General features: G+C 28.9%; 1 protein-coding gene and 1 long non-coding RNA gene across 4 annotated transcripts in view; both read right to left on the bottom strand.

Annotated features, from left to right (window-relative positions):
* The window catches only part of LOC143222091 (uncharacterized), a 101,534-nt gene that overhangs the window by 10,727 nt on the left and 64,851 nt on the right, over positions 1 to 25,956 (bottom strand). The gene's annotated exons all lie outside the window — the stretch shown is intronic.
* On the bottom strand, positions 22 to 24,620 carry LOC143222094 (uncharacterized). The gene is made up of 2 exons (XR_013012027.1): positions 17,147 to 24,620; positions 22 to 15,513 (listed from the first exon to the last, which is right to left on the bottom strand). It is a non-coding gene; the product is annotated as an uncharacterized LOC143222094 (long non-coding RNA).

Genomic DNA, 25,956 nt, shown 5'->3' on the forward strand with positions numbered 1-25,956 from the left:
ATCCACACAAATCCATTTCCATCAAATTTTGATTTGGTTTTATTAAACTTCATACCAGATAAGTATATTACAGTAATACAAGTATATGAAAATATTGTAATGTTTTATTTATACAGATTTCTTTTGCTGTAACTTATCTTATTTTTCTGGACACTATTTCAACTTCATCCTATTAATACATTGTTATACAGAACTGAATCATCAATATAAAAAATGTAGCATTCAAATTATATTAACAGGAATTGCCTTTCAAAATTATGACCATTAGCTTTGAAATCAGTGTGTAAAACCCAACTGAGAAGAAACTTTCAGCACAACTGCAGAGGAGGTTTTTTTTCTTACATCTTTGGTACTGTATAATTATTTTAAACACTTCTACTTTGGTACTGTATTTTGACTATTATTTTAAGCACTGTTTCTTTGAATTACCAAAAAACTTTTCTTTCAATAACACATAACAAATAGGTAAGAAAAAAAAACAACAAAAAAACAGAGGAACTGAAAGTTCAATAAAGTACTACAAACAAGACTTAAATCAAATGTATAACAATAACTATTTTAACATTATTTGTAATAGTTTAAAAAAATAAAATATTGTAAATCAATTACAACACCCATAAAAGAAACATCAAATTAATATTTAATATCTCATCTACTTTCTTGCATAATTTGTTTGTTGCTGAGCACAAAATTACACACAATGGGCTATCTGTGCTGCACCTACCACAGGTATTAAAATGTAGTTTTAAGCATTATATGTTTACAATCTTACTGCTAAGCCACTCAAAGACCTATATTCTGTAACAAATCTGTTAATATATTTGTTTCTGAAAACAAATTGTGTTGTGACACATACATACGATAATTTAATATAATGCATAACCCCATTACTGTAAATGCAAATATACAGAAATTCCAAGAAATAAATGTAAATGATTTCTTTCTGATTTAGTAGATGTCTGGTAAATGCTTCAATTTCTAACAATTACAAGAACACACAACGTGTTTTTAATTCCTGTCTCTACAAGATATTGTATTGGAACCATCATATAAATACCTATTTATTATACAAGCTGATATTCTATTGTAACAATACACACAAATTATTCATCAAAAATGTTTAATGAGTTTCTTGGAACTAAAAGAAATTCTGTTCCTCCCTAAGTTTAACAACTATATATTTGGTTCATAGCAAAAGTTCCAACCAATAAACAGTGAAACTAGTAGATGTGAGGTTGAAACTATGTCATAGCCCTTTAAAGGATGGAGTGATGCTTTTTTCAATGGTGTACAGCCAAAAAGCACAGCATTTTGAAAAAAGGAACTCTTTAAAATTTTCCATGAAAGAGAGAAACCTTTACAGCATTTATATCAACAACAGAATACAAAAACCACAATCCAGGCCAATCTAAAGTAAAATTCCAGCCAACAAAATAAAAACTCCCACCACTGAATAAATTCAATATGTGACAAACATTTAATATTTTCCTATTTTTATAAACACATTCTTAGTAAAAAAAAAAGCTTTTTCAAACTTATGGACATTTGTATGAAAAATTACAACCTCAGGTTAACCAGTCTTCAAGCCAAGCTCAACAATGTGGTACAAAACCCAAAATTATTTTCTTTTGTAAGCAACAATTTAACAAAATCCATAAAAATTTTATATCTCCAAAAATTTGCATATATAAATTTCACCAAATGATAATAGTAGTGTTTAGGAACATTCAATTAATACACACTTATTATGAGACTAAAAATTACTGATACATATTTTAAACCTAACTTATGTTTATTTTAAACTTAATCTAACTTAAATGGCAAGAAAATTACAAGGAATATACTACAAGACAGCAATCTAAAAGTAAAATCTTCAGTTAAGTATAAGTCAATAAATCATTTAAACTGAAATTGCTTATAGTGTTGATAAGGCCAATTACAGATTGATAAAAGTAAAATTACATTACCTATATCTGCAAGTAATGCAACATAAAAGTGTATATATATATATATACACACACACATACATACATCAGGAAAATGCAAGCTACAAAACTACCTCATACAAAGTCTGTATTATGAAACTGAATTAGGAGCTTTAATTGCTTCATAATTTAAAATTGGAATGCTAGGTTCTCTGTGATACTGACAAACATGATATACCTTTACAATTAAAAGTAGTTAGGTAATATTAAGTTACAAGACACAATGAAAGTCAATAGACTCTGAATTCTTCAACATTTTATTGATAAATTGTCTTTTTCAACTAGTAGCAGCTTTCTGTTACTGATTATCCTACCTAAAATTATATTCTTAAAATGTATAACAAGGGGCAAATATTAGCAATAAATTAAAAAAGAATTTTTATGCAGAAAACAACAATTAACTAGGTTTTTATATGAAACTATGATAACTGTAAGTTTCTGTACATTTTGCATATCATCTTATGCTTCCACAAATCAAAACACTTTTTGAATGCACTTTGGCAGCCACAAAAAGCATGCGGCTTCACAGGTTTATGCATATAGTTCCTGATGATGGTTCCTTAAAGAATCTCTGCTTCAATAACTTCTACTACACAAATTACACTGGAAATCTGTTGCATCAGTTACATATACAAGATTGGATAAGTTCATCCACTCCTCACTACATCTACCTTGTTGGCCAAAACAACCTATGGAGTAAATTAATACAATTGTACACAAAGTGTTATAAAATAATGAAGTTTAAAAAATGGTGTCCTTGTCATGTTTGGGTGCCATTTTCAATTTAATTAATTGTAAATTCACAGCTACATGGTGGAAAAGTTGAGTTATTTCTACAGAAATCTGAAATTTGATTACATAATACCTGTTAGGCAAATGTGAACTCAGGTTAATGCTGAAGTACTGTTACATGCAGTTTATTAATTTAAAAGCATAAGTTTTGTATAAAATATTACAGAAATTCCATCTTTTTTCAACTTATAAAATCCATATTTAGAAAATTAAGAATTTAGAACTCTTCCTTTAATTTGTTAGAAACTGAACAGAAACTACTTTAAATAAGTAGATACAAACTAAATCATTCTAACTCTGTAACTCAGTCTAAGTTTTATTTTTTATGAAATATATTCTAATTCCACATATATAAAATCCAAACAAACCCATTTTCATCAAATTTTGATTTGGTTTTATTAACTTCATACCAGATAAGTATATTACAGTAATACAAGTATATGAAAATATTGTAATGTTTTATTTATACAGATTTCTTTTGCTGTAACTTATCCTATTTTTCTGGACACTATTTCAACTTCATCCTATTAACACATTGTTATACAGAACTGAATCATCAATATAAAAATGTAGCATTCAAATTATATTAACAGGAATTGCCTTTCAAAATTATGACCATTAGCTTTGAAATTAGTGTGTAAAACCCAATTGAGAAGAAACTTCCAGCATAACTGCAGAGGAGGTTTTTTTTCTTACATCTTTGGTACTGTATAATTATTTTAAACACTTCTACTTTGAAACTGTATTTTGACTATTATTTTAAGCACTTCTTCTTTGAATATTGCAAAATATTACTTATTCAACTAGTTGCCAGTTGACATAACATTAAGAAGGACTGAATTATAAGATGAATTATACATATTTCTAATCCTAGCTGGCAAATTACCGAAAAACCTTTCTTTCAATAATACATAACAAATAGGTAAGGAAAAAAAAAAAAAAGGAACTAACTGAAAGTTCAGTAAAGTACTACAAACAAGACTTTAATCAAATGTATAACAATAACTATTTTAACATTATTTGTAATAGTTTAAAAAAATAAAATATTGTAAATCATTTACAACACCCATAAAAGAAACATCAAATTAATATTTAATGTCTCATCCACTTTCTTGCATAATTTGTTTGTTGCTGAGCACAAAATTACACACAATGGGCTGGCTATTTGTGCTGCAATAACCACAGGTATTAAAACTTAGTTTTAAGCATTATATGTCTTCAGTCTTACTGCTAAGCCACTTGAGGACTTATATTCTGTAACAAATCTATTAATATATATGTTTCTGAAAACAAGGTATGTAGTGACACATACATACGACAATTTAATATAATGCATAACCCCATTACTGTAAATGCAAATATACAGAAATTCCAAGAAATAAATGTAAATGATTTCTTCCTGACTTAGAAGAAGTGTGGTAAATGTTTGGATTTATATCAATTACAAGAAACATGCACACCATATTTTTTAACTCCTGTTTATATAATTTAAGATACTGTATTTGAACTATCATAATCTTTTTAACATATAAACACCTATTTATCATACAAGATGATATTCTATCATAACAATAAGAGAAATTATTAATAAAAAATGTCTAACAGTTTCCATGGCAACTCAAAAAATATATATTCCTCACTGAGGCCTAATCTTATGGCACCTTTTGAATCAATAAAGCTGTTAAATCGAAATGAACTATTACACTGGAACTACAAGGAATAATGTTAAATCTTAAATAAAGTTAAATTTACCAAAAAAATAAAATAGTGTTGTTAGAAAAATAAGTAACAAAATTATGAGGAGGATAAATAAGTTAGTTGAGATATCTTATTTATATTTCACTTTCATAATCTCAATAAATTCTTGGCAAGTTTCATATCAGTCACAGAATTCCACACTTTCTCTCATTTCAAGCCAACTAAACACAGGTATGTCTTCTTAAGATTGATCTTCGAGTAAAAATCTTCCCACATGTCTGACAGCTGTATCTCCCTTTATCAGTATGTTTAAAAAAGAAGTGGTTCCTTAGAGTGTTATTTGAGTTGTAAAGCCTACCACAGTCTGGACACTGAAACTTCTGTCCAAGTGGAGTCATAGTACACATCTTCTTCCACTTGTAGCGATTACCTAAGCATCACAAGAAACAGTTGTCAGCAAGGTGAGCTTCGTATAAAACCAAACAACTGGCAGTGGTGTCATTTAAAATAACTTTGCACCAATGATGTGTCTTATAAGAATGAGATGAAAGCAGCAAAGTACATCATAAATATTGATAACAGTGATTAGCTGTAAAGGCAGTATGACAACAAAACACACTCAAACTGTCTTAATACATCTTTTATTAAACTCTTGTTTATGCAATAAAATTACACTTAATTTTCCATCAAGTTAAAATAAAAAAAACAAAAAACACACGTTTTTAAATAACCTGTTGATTTTATACTAATATTTGTGTCAGTATAAACAGAATAAACACAAGATTGGAATACCTACAATACAGAGGAATAAAATGTGTAGCTTTTACAAGGTCCAGAAAACAATAATCAAGTCAAACACAGCAAACATTTTCATATTAGCCAGTTTAACCTCAAATATCATGTTTTATTCTATCTCATCAGTGGCAGACTGGCTCATTGGGAAAACGACAAACTTTCCAATGGGCTAGTTAAGAATAATAAATATCACAGTAAGTAACAGCAAAGTTTTCTTACATCAAATGTTCAAGGTAATTTTAGAGATAAGTTTTTAATACTTCTATTAAACTCAGAATTCTACTTGCTGTTCAGTCTTGGCAAATGATAGATAACTAACTTTCCATAGAGAGTCAAGAGGCTTAAAAACCTGGAATTTATATTTTTAACTGAATACTTTATGGGGGATAATTATTTTCTAGAAAGCTTTTAACAGTTATAACAAAGCACTTAAAAGAAGAGTATTACAAAAAACTTTAATTTTGAAATCATCATAGAAAGACTATGCAGAACAGATTAGCATAAAAATATGGTATCAACGTTGCTAATGTATAAAAGCTGATCTGGGAGATGTAATTTTACACCTTTAAATCTAATTACTCTAAGAGTTGTATCCCTCCCACACAAATATCTGAAGCCAGCCCACCATTGTATTATCTAAAAACAGAAAACTATCCTTTGCCCTTTTATTTTTATAAGAAAGAAGCACTGTAAGTGTACACAACAAACAGTGTATAAACAAGTCACCTGAAAGCAAATATTTTACTTGGCTACTGAACCAGAATTAAAGTTTAATATCTGGCACTAATTTGCAACTCTTCCAGTGTCTCTTCAACTCAAAGATTTTTTTGAATGCCTTTTCACAACCGAAACATTTATGTTGTCTTGTAGCTCTGTGCATGTAGTTACGATGTACTCTCAGAGAATCGGCTGTACGAAAATAGTTTCCACACAAGTTACAGAGATAGTCAGTTATTTGAAGAGGAAATCCATGTTTTGATGCAACCTTCCACCTGTCACTAACTTGTTGAATAGCATAACCTAAAGAAATTCATTTCATATAAGTTAGTTTTTCAAAAATAATTAACACTTTTCCTGTTCAGGTTAGCCATGCATTTACAAAGTAATATTTTCACATATAACTACAAAAAAAAAGCAAAACAAAAAAACAAACTAGTCCTAACACAATGCAATATTGTAGTCATAGACCTATATTTATGTCTAACCTAATGACTAATCCTTCACACTTTTAACAATTTCTTATGTGCACACTTAATAACATCCATTCTGTTGACACCACACACTTCAATAAAATTTTGCACCTGGTTTCTTCATTTTTATTAACTCTTATATCAAGTCTGGTAAATTACAAACTAAGTTTAATTCATTCTTGCCTTTAAAGTTTTCAGAAACATAATTATTAAATAACTGTGATACATATTTGAAATAGAGAATTAATATGATATTCATCAGTATTAATTTGTAAACAGCTTGGAACTGATAACTCCATAAAACAATAAACGGAAAATGAGGCATACAGAATTTAAAATGTTTGTTGAATCAAAAGGACCAATGAAATGAGTGTGTTAAGTTCTACATACGAGTTCAAAACTGGTTCAAATGGTTTTCAGCTTCAAATTTTTCACACTAGTAGTCACGATTAAAGTGATTTAGAATAGGGTGGGGACACAATGGTGTTTAGGGTGTATAAAGGCATTGATATGTTCTCGATTACTAGCTTTCACACTAGTAGTCAGGATTAAAGTGGTTTAGAATAGTGTGGGGACACAATGGTGTTTATAGTGTATAAAGGTATTGATATGTTCTCGATTATAACCAAAAAGACATGCGAGTAATTACTTAATTTTTGCTGGTATGACATACTAATTTTGTTGTTCTTACCAGAATGCATATTGACATATACTATCCTACTTCAGCCACTTTTGATATTCTGTGAATGTAGCAGTTGCCTCATTTTTTATATTTGTTCAAAACAACTCAGTGTTGATAACATCCTGTGACTAGGGCTAATACCCTACAGTTAAGTATTCAGTGTGGTAACATCACATATGCCTATGCTTTCATTGTTTCATTTTCTTGCCATAAACCATGGAAAAGAATCTCTCAAAATATGATTTGGATACTGGACAATTTTGAGACAAATTTGCCAATACAAAAATTAAATAAAAGAGATGGAAAATTCTAAAGTTAAATCTTACTGCCACATGAGCAAAACAATTACCATCAAAAGGTTTATATCAAACTAAATCAAAGACAAAGTTACAACACCCAAAAGTGTACCTTCAACATGCAGAATAATCTGTTTTATTACTAAAAAGAAATAATTTGACAGTTACAAATACTGACCTAGTTGTGTACATTTATGATGCAAGTACAAAGTATTTTCCATTGATAAACCACAAATCAAGTATTATTTGTCTTCTGTAAATTAGAAACGTCTTAGGCACATCCCAATAAAATACTGCAAAGCTTTTATAAAAAACAAAAAACTGATTTTTAACCCTAAAATTACTGTTAAGAGATCCAATATGAACTCTATCAGTTTTAAGACACATTTTTCTTAACTATTTATGCATTAAATTGTTCATTGTTCCAAAACTTCAGTGGTAACATGCAACTTAATAACACACAAGTCACAACACAATTTAAACAAAAATATAATCAGATATTGTAATTAGTACTGCTATATACTACTGGGGGTTTCCTATGTATTGAATACTTAAAATGAATGATTTTAATCAGACTTTCTGGTTAGTTCTTTACAGTGAAAAGTGTAAAGGAAATATTACATGACTCAATATTATGTAGTACTTAGACACAAATTGACAGCAATCAAGTTGGTAACTTTAAGGTTAAAAACTGATTCATGAATTACAACAAGATTAGCATCCGAAGAACCATACTTAAAAGAGCAACAGTGCACATCAGTACAAGCCTGTTCCCTTTTTCCCATTGGTTAAATTTTCAAGTTTGGGTAAAGCTATTCAAATTTTTGCCAATTTTTTTCATGGACTAAATTTTAACTACAGGTAATACTAATTACTAATACTCTTTAATAAATTGTTTAAAGAGTAAAAGTTTCATTTTTAACTCAATATGTAGTAGCATTTCTTCATAACATATTAATTAAAAGTTGTAAATTGCTATAATCAAAACTACATGTCCTCTTAGTGTTTATCATACACACATGCACATATAAAAAAACTTTACACTCAGACAAATAAAATAATTGTTTGTTCCAGTTATGTAGCCAATTTTAAGGGAAGGTCCAAATAATAAAAAGTTAAAATTCATCTAAATTATTAATAAAATAGTCATTAAAACATTTTAAATAAAATGTGATGGTGTTCATATATATATTTTTTCTATTAAATAATATGAAATGAGTTTATTACAAATAAAAGCTGCAAAATAATATGTGATCAATATGCCTAGATTTTTCTTTAGAGGGGTCAAGCCCCCTTGGCTACACTTCTAGTTCATTTGTATCATAGATGTTAAGCTTTAACTCACAGTCATACAGAAATGTACAGATTGTTCTCTAATTCATTTATTTATTTAAAATAAGAACCCAAACATGTACAACTAGTGTATGATGTGCAACTTATTAGAACACAGTTTTATTTCGAGCTGTACACGTAAGTCGGTGTTTTCCTAATTCCTGGTTTCTCTTAAAGGTTTTCCCACATATCTCACACTTCCGTCCTTTCACCATCTTATGCATGTAAAAGTAGTGTGCTCTTAAAGAATTTGCTGTTGGAGACACTTTGTGACACAATGGACAACAGTAGGCAGTTCCCCATCTGGTCTGTACTGTCATTTCCTTCCATTTTATACGCAGGCCTAAGTAAGAAAATTTACTTTCATTTTAAAAAAATTACCATGTTCGTCATAATGTCTTATAGTAAACAAACTGTGCTTGAAAGTAGTATATAACAATGTTGTTGTTTTTTATACAATAAACAGTTTATATGTTTGTACTATTAATGTAGAGAAAACTGCTGTCCCATAAAGTGTTTCACACTTTCATGATGATAGCCAGAATTTGAAAGCACAAAGGTCATTGACTTTAAAGCCATGAGTGCAACACTACTGATGTGATTAATCAATTATAAACTTACTCAATGACCCCTAGTTCTCCAGTGTTTTACACTTACCTGTGTAACAGACACTAATCCCCAAAATGCTTGAAATCACTAGATAATTTTAAAACATTTCCCATAATTCCTCAAATAAATACCTTCCTAAGCCTTGCACTCATAGCTTTAAGTAACCATGTGTGTGATTAAAACATTGTAATGAATAGATAAGCATTTTTAACTATTCATTCTTAATTATCCCCAAACCTGTTTGTTGTCATAAATACAAATTAATACATTATTTCAACTACTTCATTTCATTCTACTGCTGACAGTAATTCTACTTAACACTTGAATTACTCTACACACAATATTTCAAAGATCAAATTTTAGTAGTTAAATTAAATACAGATCAGGAATAAGTAAAAAAAACCATAAACAACTGATGATTTAAGATCAGAAGAAACTTAAAATTTTTTATCTGTAAATTTTTTTCTTACAGCAAATAATTCTCAAGAGAAAAACCACACACACATATACAAAGCTTGACACTCATAGCGTTTATTGATAAAATTAAAAACAATTAACAGAATTGTTTTTGCAACCCAAAATCTTTCAGAACTGTGTTTATATATACAACTGAAATAATTATTCTAGGACTACTCTTCTGTTTTATTACTAAAAACATATACATGTGTCATGACAAATAAAAAGAAATTCCCAGAATTTGACACTGGTTACAACCAGCATATTTAAATAAGAATGACATGAACATCAAATACCATCTGAGTTTAGATTGAAAGTCATTAATTTGTATGTGATACTGTAACCCTTGTGAAAAGGTTTAAAACATTTGGTTTGAATTTTTATTTGTTTTTTTGTAGTTTTTTGTTTTTTTAATTGTAAATATGTATAGGACATTTGATCCCTTACAACAACTAAAAATGTTGAATTTGATGAATGAATGAAAAAAATACAATATTGGGCTTAAGATTAAGGAAGGCTAATTTGAAAAAATGAGCAGATTGATGTATCAGTGTAATTTTGACAATAATATGTATTTCTGGTAGATAGACTCATTCAATAATTAGGTCTATACAGTAATACTGATGGTGCACAAGGTTTGGATCTTGTGATTTTCTCACAACACTGACTTCTACTTCTTTTTTTTTTCTTCCAGTTACTATTGTAATTCCATTTAATGAAAGATTTATTTTAAGAGCTGGAAAGCTTGGAGATCAATAGAACCTTACATTTTAACTGGGTACTTCATCATTTAAATTTCTTTTTACGTTAATCCATATCATGTGTAAATGCCACCGAAATATTTATTTTAACAAAGCTTTCCTTTTAAAGCAACTGTCTATTTAGGAAAGCAGAATAAAATAGTACTGCACATTATACACTAGTAATTAATGTTGATGCATATACATTAAATGTTTTATGAGTAACTATTAACACATGAAAACTGAAATAGTTTCCAATGTTGGTCACAAAATTACATAGTAATTACAATTGGTCAAAATAACTGTCTACTCTTACAAAAGAGAATTTGCAATTATTATATATAATACATATATAAATTATTGTACACAAAAAAGCTAATAATATGAATTTAACATAACAACTACTTCCTGTTTAACCAATTTTTGGCAAGTAAAATACATGTACTTTCAAAAACACAAACTGCATTTAAAGAAAACCCAAAATCTACATGTTATAACTGAAGATATTTCGATAGTCATAATAAAAAATACTTTGAAGATTTCATGTACAAAATCTAAACATAAAACACATGATTCATTTATGTACATCTAAATTTTTATGCCCATCAGAAGCAAGCGTGCATATGGTTTTGGTGTTTTTACTTCCACACTTGACGAACACTATATTGTATGTTTATTTAATACATACAGATAATACTGATTTGAGGTATTTGATATGTATTTTTATAACTGTATTAATGCTAAATGAACATTATTGTTGCTTTGTTGTTGCACTGTGTAAACCAACAATAAGAGGTGTACTCTACAGGGGGGGCACAAAACATTTATTGAAAGGGGAGACGTGTCACTGAAGTTAAGAGTGCAGTAATGACAAATGAAACATTTTAATATATTTCTTATCAATAAAAGTAATGCATAATTACTTCAACACATACAGAATTTTAGTGTATTACATGCATTACATCCCATTACTTAATTCACTCTTATTAAAAGAAAAAAGGAAGAAGGGTGGACAAGAATCCATATTTATTAAAAAGGACAGTGAAAAACAAATGTTTGGGACATGCTGGTGTAAGCAATAATTTAGCATAATATGCTAGTACATTAACAACTCTGTTAATTGTATACTGAAACCACAAATACTGTCTGAAGATATCAAATATTTAAAGGACAACCATTTCAAACCTGTCTTCTAAATATTCTTTAGTCTCAGTCAGTTAATATGTTTGAATCTGATGAGGTTGACAAAATGTCAAATATAGTGGTAGGTCTAGTTAAACTTAACATTCTTAATTACTGCATCTGTATGGAGTTGAGTATCTCATATTAAAACAATTTCAGAGTTTCACCACATCTTACAACCCACATTACAACACCAAGTCATGACCTATCTGACAACTTTATATCTTGACAACAAACTTGCAACATACTCTCCACTGGAGAAGGCTCCATGATGATGATGATGTCATGTTCAAGGCATACCATTCATTCTCTGCTTTCTTTCCATAACCTATTTCACATATAAAGCCAACAGTTTTCCACTGCCTACTTCAATAAAACAATTACACAGAAATCCACTGGTGCTGTATTTTGGTAATTTAATTCATATGACTTTTTATGGGATAACACAATTACCTATTTCGTATTTATCTGTTTGAGGTTAAACATGACAATCGTGGTGAACCCATGTCCTATTAGACTTGTTTCCAGATGGAGATCCTTGTTGATTATATTCCATACTGTTTCCTAGAGGATATGGGAATGGATTTTGCCACTGACTTTTGTCATTTATTACAAGACATTCTGTTTACTGAGGCTGAGATATGACTTGCTGCAGATCTTTTTCTCCAAGATAATCTATGTACCTTTAATTTCCAGTGCTATTATACCCAAAGGATATCCTTGTCTTTGAAATTATAAGCCTTCAACTGAATATTTTACATTACAAAGCAGTAAATTTCTTTTTTTGTGACATCACACTACCAATGAAATGCCAAAGAATGACAAAAGAGCTGATATAGCTTGGGAGGTTTTCACAAGACTTTTAGATCTGTATGTTCAATTATAACATACTCAACCTTGTATATACCAGTAAGTATAAAACTGATTTTCATACACCCTTATAATTAATTCATACTAAGAAGATGTAGTTTGAGAAAACTTTACCATTACAATGCAATAAAAATTGAAAAACAAGTCATACTTAATTATTTTGCTAATTTATATTTGTGGCAAAACTATTGAGGTCATCTTTTGCCACCACTAATTTTTAACATCTGACCAGATAGAAAGCAGTTAATCAGTAGCACCTAATCACTCATACTTAGAGAGTGATTGTTACTCCTATAATATTCATAGTACCACACAGATTTCGAATTGAACCAGTAGCTCCAAAATTCAGAGGCCTAACCTGTAACCCACAGTAATTTAGTTTTTACACTACTTAACTTTTAAAACTGATATCTATACCAGTGTAAGCTAAAACTTCTAGCTTTCATCAGAAATTTTCAAGTTAGATTACAACAATAAAAACGTTTATTTAGTCTGTCCATAAAGATACACATAAAGAAATTACTTCTGTACAAAGGATCTTGTACTAGTTGTCAAACTAGATTGTTAGACTAGGTGCTTAAATAAAACTACAATACATTTTTAGAGTAAACATTTCAAATTATTCACATAAAATGTGGTTGGTGTAGACTGAACCTATACTTCAGTATATCAAACACAAACTGCAGAACATTTAAACTGAGTATTAAAAAAAGGCAAATTCTCAACTTTATTATAGTTAATAATAATTAATTAATAATGAAAACAACTCATAAAACATCACTATGAAGCCCAGTTCACATTACATGATTTGAAAATCACCTGAAAATAAATCCGGCAATGAGCTTATAAAACAAGGATATTTCGGTTTCTGTGTCATCAGGTTATGTAAATTAAAATACGAAAACAGTATTAGTGTAGCACAAATTTATTATTATTGATATTAGTAATAGCAGCTGTGAACAAAATATGTTCAAACCTCAAAATAATTTCAATGATGCTGTCAGTGCAAAATATTCCTTTGTAACACTCTTTCTCCGTAGAAGAAAAACGTGTGTGTAAGAGCTAGGTATCAGGCCAAAATTTCTAACAGTCTTAGGAAAAATATTTAAAACCAATCATTAAATAAAAGATACTAACTGGTCAGTAACCTTTCCTATTAAAAGGGTAAAATAATTTGTGGTGAAATTAGTGTCGTATTTAAAACCCATTTACATCTAAGCCTACAAAACCTAAACAAACTGTGTATGTTACTGTATTCCTTATTTGTTTACACTTTTTGTTTACACTTTTCAAACATAAATGGAAAAAGATAATAGGAATAATGAAGCAGAAATGTTTCTAAAATAATTCCAGATAAGTAATGTCATGAGAATAACATGTATTAAATTACAGAGAGAAAATGTTTAATTTCCCCCTTATGTTTAACAAAGACAAATTTTAGTTACAAAACCAAATAGCTATTTTTCAAAAGCTTAACAAAATTGTATTTTTCTTTAAAAAATTATAAGTTTTGTACAGTATGTTCTTAATTATCTAATGATGATTAGAAACCCTAATTATTTTGAACTTTTCCTAGTCTGATATGTATGTGTTTTTTTTTTGTCCATATCCTAAATATTCCTAGACAGAAAGGTACAACAAAAAGAACAAAAACATATAACGAATTCTAACCTGAATGTCTTACAACAGCGTTTTAAATATAACTTATTATTGATGCAGTAACAATTATACAAGGTTGACACTGTCAGGCTACCTCAGCCTGCAGCATAGTTTAGCAAACTTTTCCAGGGGTATGAAGTCACAGTCTAATCGAAAAGATAGATTTATTAAACTACTATATTCAATAGTAAAATAAATATATAATTGCACGAGAAATAAACACTTGAAAAAAACTATTCAAAAGAGAAAGTTTATACTGTTGTAACTAATAGCTTACAAGTATTAGCAGGATTTCTATATAGCTATACCTATCATCATATAGAAAACTGGAAGAAAAAATAGTTTGCCATGGGTAAGGCCATATAAATTATCTTCTGCAGCAAACTTGAAAATATCTATACTTATTGATACTCCTATTAGAAAACTGAAGTATACACATGTGTGTTTCAGAAGGAATGGTGGAATGAGACAAACTTTATAATTAATGGAAAAGTTCTCTCACAGATACAGTAAATTGCTGGATTAAGAAAAGAAAATTTGCCAAGAAATATATCATAAAAATATTAATTAGAAGGTTTACTGCCAACCAAGAGAGACAAACAAATACTGATGGCTACAAAAAAAAAGGAAGCCTCTGAAAAAAAAAGTGAAATAATTACAGAAATTTACTTGTATTGAAATAGAATACAAAAATTAATTATAATTAATTAATCATTAGTGAATACTGTAAAGTCTCAATATACTTAAGACACCAAGTGGATTTTAATTCTTATGAAATATCTGTGTGTATACATTAGAAGGGCATCTTAATTGAGAAAAATCAACTGATAGGTTATTTTCTGAAGGTTTTTGAATTATGACATGTACAGTAAAATAGAACATTAATGTAATGAAAGCTTTCTGATTTTTAATACTGAAACAGAACAAAAAAACAAACAAAATCATTCATAATGTTATGAAAGAACAAAAACATGTATTTTACTTATATAATAATACTTGCTGATTTTGAACCACAGGAGTTCATAATATAATGTCTTTTCAAGGAGGAATTCCTGGTGAACACTCTTTCACAAAATTTACAAATATATGTTTTGTGACTTTTATGTTTGAAGAAGTGATGGTTTTTAAGGGAATTCAGTGATCGAAAGATTTTGTCACACAGTGGGCAAGGATAACTTCTTCCAAGAGGGATGATGACGTCTATCTTACTCGTAGGTCTCCATTTACCTATAAATCAACAATCCAGACAGTATGAAAATTTTATTTTCAAAACAAAAAAGTATGTTTTCATTAAATTATTAAGCTCAAAAATGTGTATATTTAAAAAAATTATGCAATGGCTTTAGCCTTTGCTCCTAGCTTTGATATTTAACCTTTATATTATTCCCTATAGTCACAAGAGAAAGCTTATTACAAAACAATACATTTTTCTCTTGATAAAAAATCTACATTACATTATACTATCCGTTATTCCAAAGTGTACAAAGATAGTATAAAAGCTATGTCACACACATGCAAATACTTTAGACAAATCCTTTATGTATACACATAAGATTTACTGTATGTAAACTTTGTATGACATATTCAACCTTTCAGCTCCAGTCTAGAGAATATGATGAATTAAAAAAATAGCTCATTTCAAGAATCATTAATAATTATACACAAGAAACAAACATCCATTCATATTAAATATTATAGATTTTGCCTAACATATGAAAATACAACACTTTCAAATGGCTTTCACTTTACAATACTTTTTGGGCATTGGAAAAGTATTCTTAGGAAACATTATACTGTCCTTGTCTTCCATTGAGAGTCTGCAGACCATAAGAACTAAAGAATTAAAACACACCAGACAAACAGAATTTGAAAATTCTGCCCATGTTTAAATATACCAACAGGTGAAACATTCTACAAATAACATTCTAACCTTTCTTACTCTCAAATGTAAAAATAACATCACTGAAACAGAAGAGGTGGCAATAATATTATATACATATATATATATATTGTCACAATCTGTGGACATGGATTTAAGCTTAATTGAAAGCAAGTGACTGTGAAGCTACTACACTGATAATGGTGTTTTAAATATAATTTAATACTGATGCCGTAACAACTATATAATTGTACAAACATAGCATGGTACTTCAATTTTATTCTGAAAAAAAATGTTACTATAAAGTTTCAGGTAATTTCTAGGTTTGTTATACTTGATATTTCCAGTTGAAATCTGCATGTAGAAAGTGTTATAAATATTATACATGCCTAAAATTCCAAATGTTCAGAATTCAAAAAACAGTGTTCAAATGCAATATTCAAGATATACAGTAAGGTATATCATTAAAAAAATCACTGACCATATTTTCTACTTCATTTTGTTATCTGTCAACTTCATATTTTTTCACACTTCTTCAAACACCTCCTTCATTCATAATTTAATTCAAACTTTGCCTGTGCAAGGTGACTGAGAACAGTGATTGACTTGTGAAAGTCCCCAAGATGAGTTTTACAAAGAACAAACAAAGGTGAAAATCAAAAGAAAGGCATATTTCTACAAAGAAGTACTTAATTACTTTACTTCAGTTGTATTCACACAAAGTTCAAAATTAGAAGTTAGGGTTCTCAAATTCACAAGAGGTGATTAATTATTATGTTAAAATATCCAACTTAAGTAGGATAAAAGGAAAGTTAATTGTCACAGAACATGTTAAGTTTGAGTTAAGAGGACCTGTATAAAAGTTGGAAAATGTGAGATATGATATAATGACATGAAAAACTCCATCTGAAACAAAATATTCTTGTAATACAGATTCGAGATAAGGTTACAATCATACAGGATGATGCTGTATAAAATTACCTAATTCTGATGAGGAATGAAAACTGTCAATAGACATTTGGTGTAAATATGGTTGAATCAGGAATTCAACCATAAATAATTTTGTAGGTGCTTTATGTAAATCTTCTCCACAGAGATATCGTTCAACCATAAGATAAAACTGATCCAGTTAAAGAGCAGTCCCTGAGTTAGTTGCAAATGCAATCAATCATACAAACGAGGATCTTGTTGAAGCCACTTTCTAAAGGAAATCATCATCTTCAAAACTGTTAGATAAAAAAAGGGCTAGAAAATACAGGAGAATAATAAACAAATTGAAGATAGAAGAAAAAAAAGGATAAAAAAGAAAATCAGGTTACCAATATTTCCTTTATATCATGAATCACACAGAATGAAGGGAGAAAAGGAACAATGTTGTTATATATATTTTTTTATCTACCAGTAAATTTGGCTCATAATTATTTCTGAAAGTAACAAAACTCCAGGTAGTAGAGATGTGGAAAAAAGCATTAAAGTGACTAATAATTTAGACCCAAGAACATTATGATGAAGAAGTCCTATAAAAACCAATTAAAATCTTTTAACAGGAAATCATCAGAAAAAAATCTCTCTTTTACCATATCTAAATTATCAAAATTTACACATATAAAAAAAGGTAAGGATAAACAAAACTGACAGCAAGTTTAAGAATGAACAGATATCTGAGAGAATTTGGTCTAAATGTAAACTAAGTCATATATGTAAGAAAACAGTACAGTATATACTACATTTTGTTTCTCTACACTTTTATTTCTGCATATTATATTTTGCATAGACTTTTCATTAGCTCAGCACAGTAACATTTGAATCTTTTTTTCATCAATTTTTTCTAACACTTAAGTTACTCCTTTCAACATTAAAGCAAGTTACACTAAATGCTTTACTTTTTATACATACTATATCAAGAAATAGAAAACTTTACTATATATATTGTTTGTTCTCTTTTAAACACGTTTTAACTGAACAACTTATGCACCAAACACTTTTGGGTCCTTGACTTTGGTGTATACACTGTTTAAATGGCCCTAAAATAATACTAGTATTTCAATAAATTGCACTAATCCATAACTTTTGGTGTAGTCCAATTTTAATGTAGTATCAGACAAAAAAAAAGAAAAAAAAGTTACTCAATATGATGTGATGTGACAGCATACAAACAAGCTGGAAGTTTAAGATAACAAGCTTATTTATAGTTTCATTTTTAAGTCTACTTATCAATTAAATTAGAATGTTGATTTAAATACTAAAACCTTCTTTACCATTAAAAACTGTAAGTTAGTTGATAAGTTGTAAGTTAGTTGTTTTTAAATAAAGATGTTATATTTTATTGGAGCACATACCATAAGTGATATATCATAAATGAGACAAAATGAAGCTTGTGTCTCAACATAGGATGTTTCCTTCTTAATCCTCAAGTTTAAGATGGAATCATAATTTACCTGTGGATACAATCAATGTGTTTATAAATGTGCTGTTAAGTTCATATACCAGTTTTAACTATGTACTAAAACTTGTTCTGCCTGCTCCAAAATGGGTATCTTTTACAGTAAAAATAAAATGAGAAGAATTGCTTAAGGTTCATTAAAACTATAAGAATTATCAATCTTAATGTACATGAATGTGGGTGTGGTACTTGCATGAAAATTTAAGTTCTGAATGAAATAATAGACAATTTCATTCCAAAGTAATGAAATATTATTACTGAAAATACGTGATAAACCATTTATGGTATGTGCTCTAATAAAATATAACATCTTTATTTAAAAACACCAAAAGAATGGAGACACAATGAAGCCTGTGTTTCAACATAGGATGTTTCCTTCTTAATCTTCAAGTTTAAGATGGAATCATAATTTATCTGTGAATGCAATCAATGTGTTTACAAAAGTGCTGTTAAGTTCATATACCAGTTTTAACTATGTAGTAAAAATCATGCAAAACAAAATAATGGTGATACATGACAAGTACTAAAATTAAACACTCCTTTCAAGAAACTAGTAAAATTCTGAATATTTCTATATTTAAAACATATGTACAAACATTTACTAAATATAAGTTTGAACTCTAAAATAAGTTTTCAATTAGTGTACCATACTGGTCATTACCTGGCCAAACAATAATGTAAGTACTTTAATCTTAAGCATGGAGTAAGACCTAGTTATTACACATAATGTTGATAAACTTTTATGGGAACGTTTTATGAGGTTTTATAAAATAAGAATATATTTTTAAAGTTTCACACAAAGGGTGTAACAAACAAATCAGTTGAGTACATCTTACATGACACATGATTTAGAGTTATAATCCTTTAAAAAAATAGTTACAAGCTTTATAGTTCAATAGTTTCTTTATATAAAAAGTTTCAGACTAGTTTTTAATATTAATATGTTTAAATTGGTTTCATGATATATGAATATTTGACACACTTCAGAAAATAAAGGTAGGAGTATGTATTAACTGTAATATTAAATAACAAAATGTCAAAAATATGGCAGAAGAATAGATCATTTTTCTAAAGCCACTGTTTACAAGATTGTTCGTGCTGGTTACGTTCTTGTGATCGTTTAAATCCTTTTCCACATTTGCTACATTTCTGAGTCTTCTGCCAAATATGCATGTACATATGATGCATCCTTAGAGAGTTTGGTGAAGAGAAAGTTCTCAGGCATATACTACAAAGCCAGCGTTGACCAGAGCTTGTGTACACTGCCATGGATGACCACTTCAGTCTTTTACCTAAAAACATTGGTGACAATTTAATCAAAAATAACAATAACCAAAGAAAATTTAAAATTTCAGGAGGACATACAAATAAATTATCCATCAAGAATTAAAGACACTAATATGACTGTATTCTTATTCATAGACAACTATATAAAACAAATACAGCTGCTTTTCAACTATATCAAGTTGAATTTTTCCTATGTAGGAATTGCTCTACACAAGTTAATCTAAAATAATTTTTAAAATATCTTATGTTTTGTGCATGCACCAAACAAAATAATATTTATATATACATATCAGAAGTTTAAGCTTTAAAAGACAAACCTGCCATGTTTCAACTTATATTTCCACCAGATTTGTAGAAGTCCATTTTATATATTTACTAAGATTAATATTAAGGATTTATTAACAGAAAGTTTGAACTTATTTAGAAATTTTATTTAAACTTCATCCAATTCACAAAGATACTCCATGTTAATCACATAGTTAATGAAAACAAATCATTGCACAGTTATCCTGGTAAAAATGTTAACTAACACTTCATGTCCAAGGTAATTAATTTCCATTTTACCTACATGTTGTTATAATCTTCAAGAAAAAATTTATTAATATTTTTAGAGTTAGTTGTATCTCAGTCTCTAAAAGTGTAGGCTTTTATTGCATCTTTAAAAAATGCAATAAAAACACATCTTACACTAATATAGCTTCTGTTTTGTGTTACCTGATAACCTATTTTTCATTTACAATAAGACTAATGCAAAAACATAGAAACTAAACAAAAATAAAAGCATATCAACAAATACTTTTCTGAAAATATATTTTAGGTATTCAATACAAAAAAAAATATTTCATATGACAGCAATACATTTTTTGTAATACACAGAGCATTCCCATAAAATCTAAGTAATTAAACTTAAATCTCATGAAAAGGTCTCAGCAACCAAACATAAATCCTACACCACAGTTTCTTTCATTCACTCATTCATAAAACAAACAGGTTGATATAGAGGAAAGAATGCCCTATCAAGGAATATACAAGCACTGATTTTTGTTTACCTAGATGCTGAATGAAACATTCCAAAAATGTGTCATCAATTAAAACCAATGATAAAGTTAAACAAAGCTATAATAATAATAATGTATATGATCTCATTTTAACAAGTTTATTATTTTTAAAAATATTAAATCTTGAAATAGAGAGATAAAATAACTTAACATTATAAATGTAGAATTGAGACACAAGAAACTATACTAGCTTTCAGTGTTAATATCTTTTCTCAACAACAACAATATGCATTTTTTATTTATTTCAGCAAATCTTTAACTTATAAACCATGCTTTGGGTATTTCAAGCTATATTTATACATGCAAAATGACTATAAAACTTATAAAAAACTATGGGGCCATAGTGCATAAAATTACAGACGGTTTAGTATTTAATGAAGTAAAATATTGTTTAAATGTTAGTAATGCTGTGAAATATACTTAGCAAACAACAGTTTTCCTCTTGCAATAACTCTAACCATTCAGCCTACTTGTATGGTGCAGAAACCTCTCAAAGATACTAAAAATATGAAGCAAGTGCTAATAACACAGACAAACAAAAATTATGTTAAACATATTTGAAATACAAAGATTTGTTTTAATATTCGAACAACAATTAACACTGTGTTATTTTACCACACAAAATTCTGATGAGATATTTAAATCAAAAGTAGGTTCAACAAATAAAAATGAAAGTTGTATTATACTAAAATCATACACAAAATACAGTTATTCTAAAGACTCGTGGCTTTAGACTTCAGTGATTATCACTTCCAAAAAACACAAGCCAGATTACCACAATACACTCCAAGATTCATGAGCTCATTTGAGTGGATGGATCAACAAATCAAATCTCCATAATGATTTCACTGCAAATACACAGAAACTACATGTAATGTATGTAATTGAACAGTATGAACTGGAAAGTCTGCAATAAAAATAAAAGGTGAAGACAATAACTAAATAATGCCAAGTGGCATCAATCTTGTTGACTTTTGTATGCCTCTGAAAAGATTTTTAAAACTAAATTTATAACTAAACAAACTTTAAATTATTAGTATTCATATTTTAATTTCTCTATATCAATATTATTTCAGGTGCATCCAATCTTCCATTTACAACCATCTGTTTAAGCTCTGAAGGCTGCTTCACATTGAACATCTTGTTTATATGATGACCCATGCCTAAATATTTCATTACACTCATTAAACACAACACTTTATTCTCCTGAAGAAGTACAGTGAAAGAAGTACATTTTATAAACACTATATCTTCATAGTTAGAATGAACTTAGGATCAGAAAATTAACATAAGATTACAAAAAATAAATTTATAAGAAACTGTTACATAAAGCAAATCAAAATTAAATCAAAAAGCAATATGAAAATACAAATGTAAATAAACTGAAATAACTGATGTTACTGCATTTCTGGGAGATGTTAACATACCTTATAAATCATAGTCTCACAATAAATATTGAAGTCAAATAAAATTATTTAGAAATTTAGATTTAAACACATCATAAGTATATTTTTGAGTGAGCTGAAAGGGCTGATGTAAAAGAATAAATTGCACCATCTGATATCAAGCCTATCTACTTCTGTCAAAAATTTTATCTTGGAGCTTAGAATGTTTGTTTTTGAATTTTATGTAGAGCTACACAAGGAATATCTGCTCTAGCTATCCCTAATTTAGCGGTGTAAGACTAAAGGGAAAACAGTTAGTCGTCACCACCCACTACCAACTTTTGGTATACTCTTTTACCAACAAATAGTGGGATTGACTGTCATATTATGATTCCCTCCATGACTGAAAGAGCAAGCATGTTTGTTGTGATAGAGATTTGAAAATATGATCTTTAGATTGCAAGTTGAGCATCCTAACCACCTGCTGTGCTACTTAAGAATGTGATGGCTAAAATATATTACAGGAAAATAGAAATAATGCACCATATTTTTAATACCATGCAATGCAAATGTTAAAATATGCAATTATGTACTTTATAAAATCAAGTGCACTGTACCAGATGCTTTGTACTGAATTTCACACAAAATAACTAAAAGGTTATATCTGCACTGAAGTTAGTTGTGACAGACCACAGGGAAGACAACTAATCAACACCACCCACTGCCAACTCTTGGGCTACTCTTTTACTAATAAACGATGGAAGTGACCATCTTGTTATAACACCCTCACAGCAAAAAGGGCAAATATGTTTGGTAACAGAGATTCTGACCCATGATCATAGATTTCAGGTCAAGTTCCCTAACCACCAGACCATGCCAAGTCTTGCACTAGACAAGAGAAACATAAACACACCATATTATAAATACAATGAAATAGCTTTGCATACTTAGCAATAATATTAACATACAATATATTACTCTAGAACAAGTTTATTAAAATTATACTCAGTTTCACGTGAACAGCACATTGCTTCATGCTTCATCACACAAGCAAGTAATAAAAATAAAAGAACATTCAAATAATGATCACTATGACAACATATTAGACAGTGATTGGAACTAGACTCATTTCAGTCCTGAGAAATACAACAAAACTTAAAGTTTCACCCATTTCTTGATGCATTCATCACAGACTGAATGATAATATAAAAATGTCGACATTGTACAAGTATCTAACAAAGTCTTTTCACCACTTATATATTAATTTAATAATCTTTACACTGCCCAGTGACACACAGATATGTCTGTGGACTTATAAAGCAAGAATCTGGGTTTGATACCTGTGGTGGGCAGAGCACAAACAGCCCATTATGTAGCTTTGTGCTTAATTATAAACAAACAAACAATAATCTTTACAACATATTCTGCTGTGAATAACAAAGAGACAAACAAAATCAAATGAAACATGCAAACTATGGCAAGGTAAGATGGCATCTCTTATTTTGAATTTTAACAATACCATTTTATTACTGCAGGTCACTGACAGACTTAATAAAATTTAGTAACAATAAATCTTGTCCATCAGATCAGGGGAGCAATTAACTTTACTCTACCCCACATCACCTGGACATAAAAAAAATCACAACTTATATTTTCATGGCATCAGCTCGTTCTGTGTAGGGTTTAAATTTTCCATGTGCTAGATGTACTCTTGATCCTTGGAAAATATTTTAATGTTATCCTGAGACCCCACACATCATCTTTAAAATGTATTCAACATAAAGCTCTTTTAGAACAGATGTGTGTACTTGCGTATATGAAAAAACGTACACATTAGAAAGGATATTTCATATTTAGTAATTTCCACACAAATGCTTTGAAATTCCTTTTCACTAATCACCTGAAAAAAAAAATCCAAAAATGGGTGTAAGACAGTTATGTTGAGATAATTAAAAGCACTATAAACACGTATCCGTTCTAAAGAAAAAATTTTTTCAACAGATCTCTTCACTGATACTGTGTTAATAATTCGGTATTGGTCCTCTGTTGGGATAATAAGCATTACAATACCTGTACTTTCCACAGTGGAAACAAATGATTGTCCATTTTCTCTGCTTATACAAGATTACATAAAAATTTCTCAGCTCTGGCATACCATATCCTCTTATCTGTATTGACAGTTATACTTTACTTTGAAACAAAGATTTATGTATTTACACTTAGTAATAATGGTTTTCTTAACTCTTTAAACCAAAAATTTTTCATACATTATTCTGGAATTATTTCCATACTTTATAAAAATTCAGTGCTTTTTTAAGTTTATAGAGAATAATACAGTTTTGATTACTTCAAACATAAAGACTAAGGCATTAATATTCTCAATTTATGATATTTGAAAAAAACAAGAAAACAAAGACAAATGAAAAGATTATAAAAGCTATTGAAATAATAGCTTTACAAGATGCACACTGATACCAATAAATAAGTCTTGTTTATTAATATTACACATACAAACACAATTGTTTTTTCATCATGTACAATGCTACTATAATAACACAAAGATTTGTCTTTAACTGAAATATTATACAACTGCCTGTTAAAGCATCAGAAATACTTCATCATAAAATCTGATTTTTCTTGATGAGAAACCTACTTTAAATAAAAATTTATCTCAGAATGGCTGGTACAGGTATTAACACTTTTACTAATAAGCAGAGGACAACGTTTTGACTTTCCTAGGTCATCCTCAGGTTAACAAAGAGAGAGTTTGCAACTGAACATTGCCCAGCACATCTTAGGAATGAGAGTATAAATGGGTACAGGACTGTAGGGGGTATTGCAGTTGGATGTTAGGTTATTAATTAGTATACGTTATTCGGTGTAAAAGCCTTGTAATGTTCACTAAAGTCTACCAATTTCAGTGATTTTCACTTAATATATTAAAAATCAATAGTGTGTAAACCATAACAAGTACAAATGGTTACAACATTGGTCATAAGGACCTATACAATGTTCAAATAGTTAATTAACTGAAATATTGTATGTACATATATATAAAAGACATATGAAAAATAATTTTTCAAATAAAAAAATCATGATAAAGTAAGTAAAATGTTTCCTTTTGAAATGTTTTTAATAAGAAATGTGTCTAATAAACAAAGATTAACCAGGAAAATCATAAAATCTGAAGGCACCATTCTTTATAAAAGATTACGGACAAAATGTAAGTAACACACATCTACTTACTCAGCAGGCAGAAAAAAAACCCAAAAAACATACAGACTGCCATCAGTAACTATGCAGTTAGATCAAATGATTTTTTGTTAATCATCCCAGAATAACTACATTTAAAAATATTCATTCCCCCATTCGAAGTTAATCTGACTTGAAAATGAGCCAAATGAGAAATCATTGAGGTGTTTTTCTTTTTCATCCAATTCTTTTAGGAAGACCTATTAACTTTTAAAAATTATAATGTGGAATTAGCTGTAAGGTTGTAAAAAATATACTTATGCAAAATGAACCATCATAAAGTAGCTTAACATACGCTAATTTCATAGTCATTCTGTTGTGTACAGTTATTTTAAAATGTAATTTTTATAATATCTGAAGAACTAA

This window comes from Tachypleus tridentatus, chromosome 8 (genome assembly GCF_004210375.1).
Source record: "Tachypleus tridentatus isolate NWPU-2018 chromosome 8, ASM421037v1, whole genome shotgun sequence".
Taxonomy (NCBI): domain Eukaryota; kingdom Metazoa; phylum Arthropoda; class Merostomata; order Xiphosura; family Limulidae; genus Tachypleus; species Tachypleus tridentatus.